The sequence below is a fragment of the Dipodomys spectabilis genome, unplaced genomic scaffold, assembly GCF_019054845.1.
Source record: "Dipodomys spectabilis isolate Male_0828 unplaced genomic scaffold, ASM1905484v1 ptg000241l, whole genome shotgun sequence".
NCBI lineage: Eukaryota > Metazoa > Chordata > Mammalia > Rodentia > Heteromyidae > Dipodomys > Dipodomys spectabilis.
Genome location: NW_024870918.1, coordinates 8,501,022 through 8,511,016, shown reverse-complemented (window position 1 = coordinate 8,511,016; position 9,995 = coordinate 8,501,022).

The following is a 9,995-nucleotide window of genomic DNA, read 5'->3' as shown; positions in this document are numbered from 1 at the left end:
TTGCAGATATGATTCAGTATATGTCATATATTAAATCCTTCTTGTTTTCTTAAAAATGTATGTCTTTGTCCTCAGTACTTAATTATATTTCCATATAATGAACATTATTTTTGTCCCTTTGGTTATTAAAACCGTCTGTCTTTTTTTTATAAATTTGATCACTGGGTTAATGTTCAATTTTTTCTTCTTGCTTATCATTTCTTGTGAAACTTAAATTTTGTTTGTGCTTTTCTCTTCATTGATAATTTTTACTATCCGTGTTTTATACCTTTAATAGAAATGTACTTATTAGCTGGATTTTTCTCTTCACATTTTTTTTCTGGATGTGCCTGCTGATGTTGTAATCATTACAGATATTTAGTATAAAATTGTGGTAGTTTTCGATGATGATACCTTCATAATCACAAGGAGGCTGAATGGGATTCGCTCATAGATTGAGCTGAGCAGATGCTAAACCATAGTTTTATTAACTTCCATCTTCCTCTGGTTATTTCCACCACTAAAATTTATTTTTTTCTGAATCCCAGACTTTAGGATTAGTATGCTTGGGTTCTGTGAAAGACCTGAGCTACTCTATCATCTCAACTTTGTGAGAATCTCAAAAAGGACCTTTGGTCTTTTTGCCTTTTAATGGTATTCTGCTTTCTAAACTCTCAGCCTTTCACCCCCACCAAAGTTATAGAAATGCGTTGGTGGGAAAAGCAGTTCAAGAACTATCAGCTAACCTCTCTCCTGATGCCTTCTCTTCCAAATATTTATCACTAATTACTGACTTCCTGAACAGCTTGTCTGATGCTTACAAACAGATTCTGTTTTGGGGTTTTAATTTGGATTTCAAAACTACTCCCCAAGGAAGTATTGTTGTGCCAAAAGCTATTGTATCTTATCTAAAGATAATGACCTCTCCTCAACTTCAAAATTAATATTACATGAAATCTCTACTCCAAGACTCACTAAAGAATGTCACTAGAAGTTAAAAATAGCAGTATTTTAACTAGAGGAAAAATATAGGTAAATAAAATATTTATAATGTTGTTGCTATGAACCAAAGTGGAACTGTGTCTTGGCTGATAAAATAATATTAATAATAACATAATTCTAAAATGAAAGATAATTTTTTTGCCTTGTAAAACTCATCAAGCAGTTGGAAATAAAAAAAATTAATGTTCTGAACTGTTAGTGAAAGTGACATTCTATGATTATATCCTCCAAAAGAGTAAGTTTTCACTCTAATTTGAGAAGTAGATAACTGCAACTAGATTGCCAAATCTGGGCCACAGACTCCTTTTGTAAATAAAGTTTTATTAGAACACCGATACATTCATTGTTTTAATATGGCCACAGTAGAATATGTTTACTAGAATAATTATATTGTAGAAATGCATTGTCAAGGCCTTTTCTCATTCTTGTGTTGTTTGGGGCCATACTTTTGATTGTTATTGTAAATAGAAAATGTAAAAAGCTCTCCCAGAGTGAGATTGCTTCTCTCTTTTCGAGCTCTTTTCTTTGTCTGTCCTGGTTTAGTTTTGAAAAATTTGATTCTGTGGTTGTGAAGGATCACAACCTTCAAGGATCACAAGGATTCCTTACTTGGAACCCTTAGCTGGAGCCTGGTCTTTTTTTTTTCTCCTTATAGTAAAGTCTTGTGCCATTTGTTTGTTTTTTTTTCTTCTCCTGTATAGAATCTTCTCCTGTACACAATCTTAGATGGTGAATGCAAAACAGAAGCATGTTGAACTGGTGCCAGCTTTGCAGCCAGCAGGGATGAGCAATCTTGTTTGTGTCTAGACATGTCTCCCAAGATATTTCCATCTTGGGCACCATCACTGTGGGAATACTGGGCCATGGAATACTGGGGCACGTGCAGTATTCCTAAGGGAAACAAAGGCCTCCAAGCAGGATGTCATTTGCAAGGAAGAATTCGGTGTCATTCCTTAGAAGAGCTAATTGACAATCCAACAAAGGGATACCAGGAAACTGGCCCCTGGAAAGGATGTGGTGGAGGTCAAGGGGAGTATAAGATTGAGAATGCAGTCATAATATCCAATTGCCCACACAATTAAGAACATTGAGGCGAATGATTGGGCTGGGAAAGATAAGGGAGAATGATGAAAGGGGTAGTCTCAATCAAGATTCATTGTACTTATTAACTAATTTGTTGAAAAGTAAGTCCTTGATTCAACTACTTCAGGATAATAAAATACAACACTAGAACACTGCCAACAACTACTACAACAACCAAGACTACTAGTACTACTACTACTACCACCACCACCAAGAGCCATTCAACAATAGTCCTTATGTTTTGTCAGCTGGACTTTCTCAATGAAGGCAGGTTTTTTGAGAGCTTAGTCTTTCTTTTCTTACAGCATCTTTTCTCTTATTTCCCTTTCCATTTCTACAGTGGCCCTCCAGTAGGCTAGTACTCACTTTCCCTCATTCTTCCTGCTTGCGGTCCTTACCCCACAGCATATTAAGAGAGTTTAAAAAGTTTTGGTTCTCTGACTCAAATTATATATTAGTGTGTGGTAGTAAGGAGTACTTATGTTGGCACTTCTGCAAGCAATCGAACAGCCACTAAACAAAGATGAGTGGTTGTTATAGAGTTTCTTCGTCTTGGCAAACGAAGTCTCTGGATTAAAATTTGAAGTGCAAAAGAATAGTCCTGGAAATGCAGAGAAGGTATTTACAGAATATGTTTCAGGGATGATAATGTCAAGTTTAAATAGACGTAGCATGATTCCTTTCATGCTTCAATTCATGTACTATAGTCATCCTAAAGTTCTTCCGCTGTTATGAAAATATTAATGAAGCACTAAAAATCTAAATATGAAGGTAAAAAAACAATTTTAAGGCAGTACTTCTCCTTAGGTAATTAATAGAGTGCATCTAAATATAGAGTTAAAATAAGAATCACTGTCAGTGAATTGCTTCACTAGCATAAAGCCTGCTCTAGTGTAATATAATGGGATGTTCCCATGACTTGGAAAAAATGATTGTTTATATTATACTAGGGAATTAAGATGTTTTTGTTAATCTGTGAGCCTTCTGCCCGAAGCACTGATCATACACACAGTGGGATATGACTGAGTAGCTTCTCTAACGTTGATGTCATTGAGACATAGAAAACTTCAGGCATTACTAACTAAAATTCTAGTGGTGCTATTATTGTCATAAACATTTTGGAAACCACACCTTCAGGTTACCTGAAAGACTGAAATGTTAATACTTCTTCCACCCAATGAAATTTGCTGATAATGTCACCCACTAATTCCAAGTAGAAGGGTGGATCTCTGCACAATGGAGATCATTAGATTGGTTATTCTATTTGACCTAAAACAACCTAATGTCTATTATGTTTGGAGAATCTCTCCAATTTGGAGAGATTTGGATATTTATAACAGCTTTCTTTCACCACACCAAATTATCAGTGCTATCAGTGGGGCTGTGGGCAGCCAACAAGAAGCATACAGGAAGTATATATGTCTGCCCTACCCTGTATCAGATGACTTTGTGTGCATTATACATCCCTCAGGCTGGACAGTCCTCACTGAAGATGGAAAAGGGGCTAGAGGTAGAATCCATTGGATGGGGGTCATAGCTCATTTGAACGACAGTGTCCTTTTGACTGGGATTTTGCATCTATCAGAGACGGAAGTCTTAGAATTTGGGCTTGACAGTCTGTATCATCTCACTTACTATTTTGTTACTTAAATATTCTTGTTTACTTGCTCATTCAGCTGCAATGATGTGAATGGGAGGCAGTATTTTGTCTGAAAAGGCCATTGGTAGGTTTTGGGAGGAGAGGAAGCTGATTACTGATGGAAAAATCTTTGTAGCTCTTCTCTATTTTTGAAAGATAAATGAGGAGAATGTTGATATTTAACCAACTCCAATTATGTTTCCATTTAGTTCACACTATTGAGGTTGATTTGTATGTAACTACAGTGAATTGTTTATGCCCAGAATCAGGTTTTTAATTTTTTTTCTTGCTTGTAATTGTAAGAGATCACAGTGGCATTTACACCTGCCAACTATAGGCTTTCATTAGAATGATTGATTACTTGCATTGATTTATTTGAAATGTCTGCATTCCTGTGGTGTTACTTTCCACTTTAAAGTGTACACAGTTCATCATTTGAGCCCTTCTCTCACATTGCTATTAATGGGGTTCTGAGTATGAATTTTTTCCAAAGGCCCATTTTTCCTTAGGTAAAATTACATTATCCCTAAAGGAGTAAGATAGGAAATACTGCATGCTTTTCTGGCTTTGAGGAGGATGCTTAATAAGCGTTATTCTTAATATTTGGGTGCCTCTTTTTTTAATCAATGATTGCCAGTTTATTCTTACATCTGCTCTTAGAATTGGATGTAGATTTATCATCTGTATTGTTCTAGTTTTATCAACAAGACAAGTAGAATAAATTTATGGTTTTTCTTGGGTTCCATTTAGAAATTTTTTGAACTATTAGTTTGTGAAATCATTTGGACTGACTCCTTGAATACTGGAAAATCTGATTTAGAAAAAAGTATATAGATAAATAACAATAATTATCATCTATCTAATTATCTCTCTACCTATAATAGGTTTGGTAGAGAGAGAGAGAAAGCTAAGAATATGGTATTTACAGTAAGTTGTATTATGTTCTCCCAAATGATAAGCCAATGTAATAAACCAAGTATTTGTAAACATGACTTTATTTAGGAAATAGTATCTTTGCAGAGAAAGTTAAGCTAAAGCTCTAGAAATAAGATGATTATGGATTTGGCTGGGGCTCAGAACCCAGTGATTAATGTCTTTGTATCAGAAAAAGAAGAGAGAGAGTTGAGACACAAGGAAGAAAGTTGCATGCAAACAGAGGTAGAGCTTAAGCAAGGTTGCCGCACGCCTGGAGGAGGGGAGTCAGAAGTGAAAATGCCAGGGACTAGCAGAAATTGGAGAAGGCAAAAGAAGATTCTTCCCTAGAGCCTCCAGAGAAGTATAGCCCAGTGAACACCTTGGTGTGAGATTTCTTTCTGCCTTCCATTATAGTGACAGAGTAATTTTTTTTCAGTGTGGTAGTTTGTAAAGTTGTGCTGGGTGTTACATGTCTTGTATGTAGCACGAGCCAACCGCAGAGCACTGACACTTGTGTTTAGAAAACATCCACTTACTCTGCAAAACTTACTGTCCACTGTTAGTATCCAAGACACTTGATTTGTGCGTGGAGACTCACCTGTATCTTAATCTTAAGAAGTTGTGAGTCCTTTTAAGGCTCTCCAAATTAAATTTGCATTCAAGACACCAGTGCTTTACTTGTTTTATAGCTCATTTAATACTTTCTATAGTTGTCGCTCTAGATTGATAAACTGTTGAAAAAATTTAGCACCTCATCTAATTGTATTTTTAGTTGTTTTATACACAAAGCATTTTACACAGTGACAAAACATACCAATATTTGGTGAAGTCTTCTTCCTTTAGTAAAGAATAACAGGGACTCCAGAAGAAAAGTCTTTCTTCTTATAATACTTATTGCTCTTACTGTCAGTATGCTCAGGTGAGCACTTGGCTATACAAAGATGACCTTCATATGAAATTGTTTCTTGGCTATATATCTTGTCTTTTCAAATAGGGAGCCAGCGTTCTGAAAGCAGCAACTGCCTTAAATCTCACCTGATGATGACCTCTGGGGCAGGGGTGTTCCTGGTATGGTTGCTCAATAAATGCTAACTCAACTAAAATGATGTGTGAGGTTCTATCTCAGATATTAGTACATTAGATTACTTCTGGATATTTCCAAAAGATGTAAGAACGTATGCCCAATGAAAAATCATTGAGTCTTTTCCTCCGATAATCGGTTACTTCTTTGACTCAGGTGTAAGAGAAAGTAAATAAAAATATTCCAGGGAGGAAATATTTTATGAGCTCTAGTCAATTATTTAGAAGTTTGCTCATCTCAAAAAGACATGCACATAATATATTCTTTGAGAAAGGTAACTTTGAAAGCTAAATTTATGACAAAGGTTTTTCTGTTTTCCTTTTGGAAGACAGGAAAGAAAGAAGATATAAAAGATTACAAAATTGTTTGGCAGATTAAAAATTGGTGCGTTCTTTCAATTTGTGGGAGTGGATGGGATGGAGAACTTAAGTTCAGTGTAAAAAAATGCGTGGATTGGTCACTATTGAACTTGAGTATTCCTTATTTTAATTGACAACATTCACGTCTTTGAGCTTCTCATTTAGACTTTGATAAAATCAACTTGCCAAGGCAGATGGCAGGCTGTTATTTTTAATTCACAAGCCATGTTAAATGTATGCCATATGTTATAGAACTTTTCAGGCTCAGCCTTTTGAGTGCTACCACAATAAACTCACCAACTTACAGAAAAGGAAATCTGACAGGAAGAATTATGCACTTGCGGGTTACATTTTTGAAAACCGAAGTCAGTTACTTGTCTCGTTGCCTGATTTAAGAAGGTGGGGGGGTGGGGGCGGTGGGTGAGGAAGGAAAATCTCTCAGCAACATGAGAAGCCACACACGGAAGTGGAAATATTTGGGTAAAAAGCGACTGGGATGAAGGGGTCTGATTTCTGCTTTGTACTGAGAAGTGGTGTCTCTGCACAGAATGACATCTCTGAAGAACGTGTAAGGCAGGCTGGTGTACTCCATAAAGGAGCGGATGTATTAGGTAATCTCTACCACTTCTCCAGAATCGAGGTAGAGTTTGCACTTTTGTACTTTACACACAGATCACAACATGTATTCATAGCTGCATGTAACTCATAATTTCCACCTTGCTAGGTGCCATCTCCTAGATAATTGCCCGAAGGTAGTTCTTACTGGACAAGACCCTGCTTTCACGAACCTTACTCATATTTCGTTTAGTGAAGGTCATCATCGCTGTTACACAAAGAACTGATTGTGTTCATTTTTTTAAAATCTGTTCATCTCTAAAAGTTTTTTGTCCATGACCTGAGCCATGTGCTAGTAAGAGAGATGCAAACAAAGGCCTCCACTCCCTTTCTCCAATCCTTCAGAGGTAAATCGGATTCTGTTAGACATGATTCTAGAGCGCTGTTAGGATTTGGTGAGCTCAGGGATCTTTGTCTATTGAGCAACGTTTGCTCTACTCATTACAACAAGGAGAATCGATAGTATCTACTTATTACAGCATTTAATATGTACATTAATGTTTACACTACATTTTTCCCGTAAACTGACCCTTTATAAACTCAAAATTTGGTAAACCTCTTTTGGGTTTCCTGAGTAGAACAGGAAGTGCCTTTGATGTGTGAGCAAAACATATGAAGGGGCTGTTAGGCCGTATCAGAACTATCTGCAGTAGTTGGCTGTGGTATGGGAGGAAGGAAGGAAGGAAGGTTTACAGGAAAGATGCAGAAGATGGCTATAGATTTTGGAGAATAATTTATGTGATGCTCTTCCTTCTTTCTTACAGTTTCTGACAGTCATGGTCAGCAGAAAATACTGGGGGTAAGTAAGGGCTTTCCTGGTAAGTTCCAAATGTGTGAGTTATAGGCAGGTATCAGGGACCTGCTTGTAAGAGCTACAGTTCTTTCATAAAACATTCATTTTCTTGAATTAGGCTCTTTCCTCCTTCAAAGGTGGAGCATGCACAGAAACTGCACCCCCTTTCATAAATTAGAGTACACTTTGCATAACACTTAGATCTTTCTTTCTTTCTTTCTATGTTTATTTTATTTTATTCTTTTTAATTGTGAAAATACTGTACAGAGGGGTTACAATTACATGGGCAAGATAATGAGTACATTTCTTATCAAACATTGTAGCCTCCTCCTTTGTTTCCCCTTCCCATCCCTTCCCATTCCCACCCCCCCCCATCTAATCCTCCCCCTCCCAATCCTCCTCCCCTCCCCACCAAAGTTGTAATGTTCATTTTTCCACATAACGACTTGTACATCTCATGGTTGCAATGGATCCACCTGTATTCCTATTTAAACGATTTGTTTTTTTTCTCTTCCCCTCCACAAATTATACCGACATCAAACACAGTGAAAGCAGGGTGCTGTACAGAGGGTTTACAGTTACATGAGCAAGGTAATGAGTATATTCCTCCCCCCCTCCTTCCCTCCCTTACACCTTCCCTCCCTCCCTCTCCCTCTCTCTCTCTCCCTCCCTCCCTCCCTCCCTCCCTCCCTCCCTCCCTCCCTCCCTTCCTTCCTTCCTTCCTTCCTTCCTTCCTTCCTTCCTTCCTTCCTTCCTTCCTTCCTTCCTTCCTTCCTTCCTTCCTCCTTCCAAAATGACACACAGAACCTTTATCCTGAGATGATTTTCTTCTTTTTACATGATTTGTCTTTTGCTACAGCAAACAGCCTCGCACGCCATCCCAACACTCCTGCATCTGCTGAATGGTACATTGTCCTGTTCATCTCCTTTTCACACTGGACTGTGAGGTGTCTGGCATTGTGTTACCATTGTTCACTGTCATTCTACAAAATATCCTCCCCTGAGCACATCTATTTCACCCTTTCATGAGTTTGCTTTTCCCCTTTCCTGAGCCTGAACTCCTTTAGGGTCATGGCTCTGTGCTACCTGTCTGTATATCCCCAGTACATAGCCAGATCTGGTATGGAATAGAACACAATTAGATGCCTATGTGTGGAAAAGGTGAGTGAATGTGCAATGTATGTTACGAGTTTATGAACTGCCTATCCAGCTAGGCTTGAAAAATGCCTCCATTTCTGGGTCCTTTATTTATTTGGTCATTCTTTAGGCAGTGTGGTCACTAATTACTTCATTGAAAAGGTTCATGGCATCGGAGTTAATGGCAGCCCCTAAGAATCTGTTCTTTGTGAGTCTGAGTGCTGACCTATCCACATGGACTTGTTTAAAATGAAGTCAACGATTTACTGGAAATCATTTGTTTCACAGTATTGATTTAATCATTCCCACGAATCTTTTTGTTGCCTTCAAAGTTTCCAGAACATTCTTATATATAGCTCTCTGGTCAAAGTTTGCTGCTCTGCCAACTGCAGTTGAGATTTCAAAGTCCAGAATAGACGGACCAGATGGGCAGCTTCCTTCACAGAAAGACTTTCCCAAAGTGCACTCAGCAGAATACTTCTTCCGAGGGGTGTTAGATGGGATGTTACTAGGTGTGAGAAGAACAAAGATAGAGATAGACAGATAGATAAACAAAGTTATTTATACTCTCCCAATCATGTAGGATGAGAAATATTTGAGTTATATGAAGTGCAATAAGACTTAGGACTTCAAGATCTGCAGAACTTTAATTCACCAGTATGCTTTGAAAATGAATGGTGAGGTTAATATTTTGAATATTTCTGAAATTCATTTCCATAAAATTTTAATTTGCGAAGCAAATCTCACCAAGAACCATTGGTCCTAGGAAACTTAATGAAATTGCTAGAGTCGCAAAGGATAATGGAAAAAAGAATATCCCTGTCTTTGTGCATTCAAAGATGCTCGCGGGTGTAGTGTGTATCTTAAATTTAGGTGTGCAAGTTTCTGTATTGCTGAATTGTATTTAACACCTGGCTTCTGGCCACAGTAGCATTGATTTTGGGTCTCCATACTTGTTAGTTAGGTATTATGTTTAGTTAGGTATTTTAAACAGATCAATTTCCCTCTCTTTTAATTCTTTTTCTTGCTCTTTTCCTTCCTTCCTTTTGTCTTTCCTTTTTGTTCTCTTTCTTTCTCTCTTTTTTCCTTTCCTTTCCCTCCCTCCCTCCTTTCCTTCCTTCCTTCCTTCCTTCCTGCCTGCCTGCCTGCCTGCCTGCCTGCCTGCCTACCTTTCTTCCCTCCTGCCTTGCTCCTCTCCCTCCCTCCCTCCCTCCCCCCCTCCCTCCCTCCCTCCCTCCCTTCCTTCCTTCCTTCCTTCCTTCCTTCCTTCCTTCCTTCCTTCCTTCCTTCCTTCCTTCCTTCTTTCCTTCCTTCCTTCCTCCCTCCCTTCTTCCTTCTCTCCTTCCTTCCTTCACTCCTTCTTCCTTCCTTCTTTCCCTCCTTCTTTCCTTC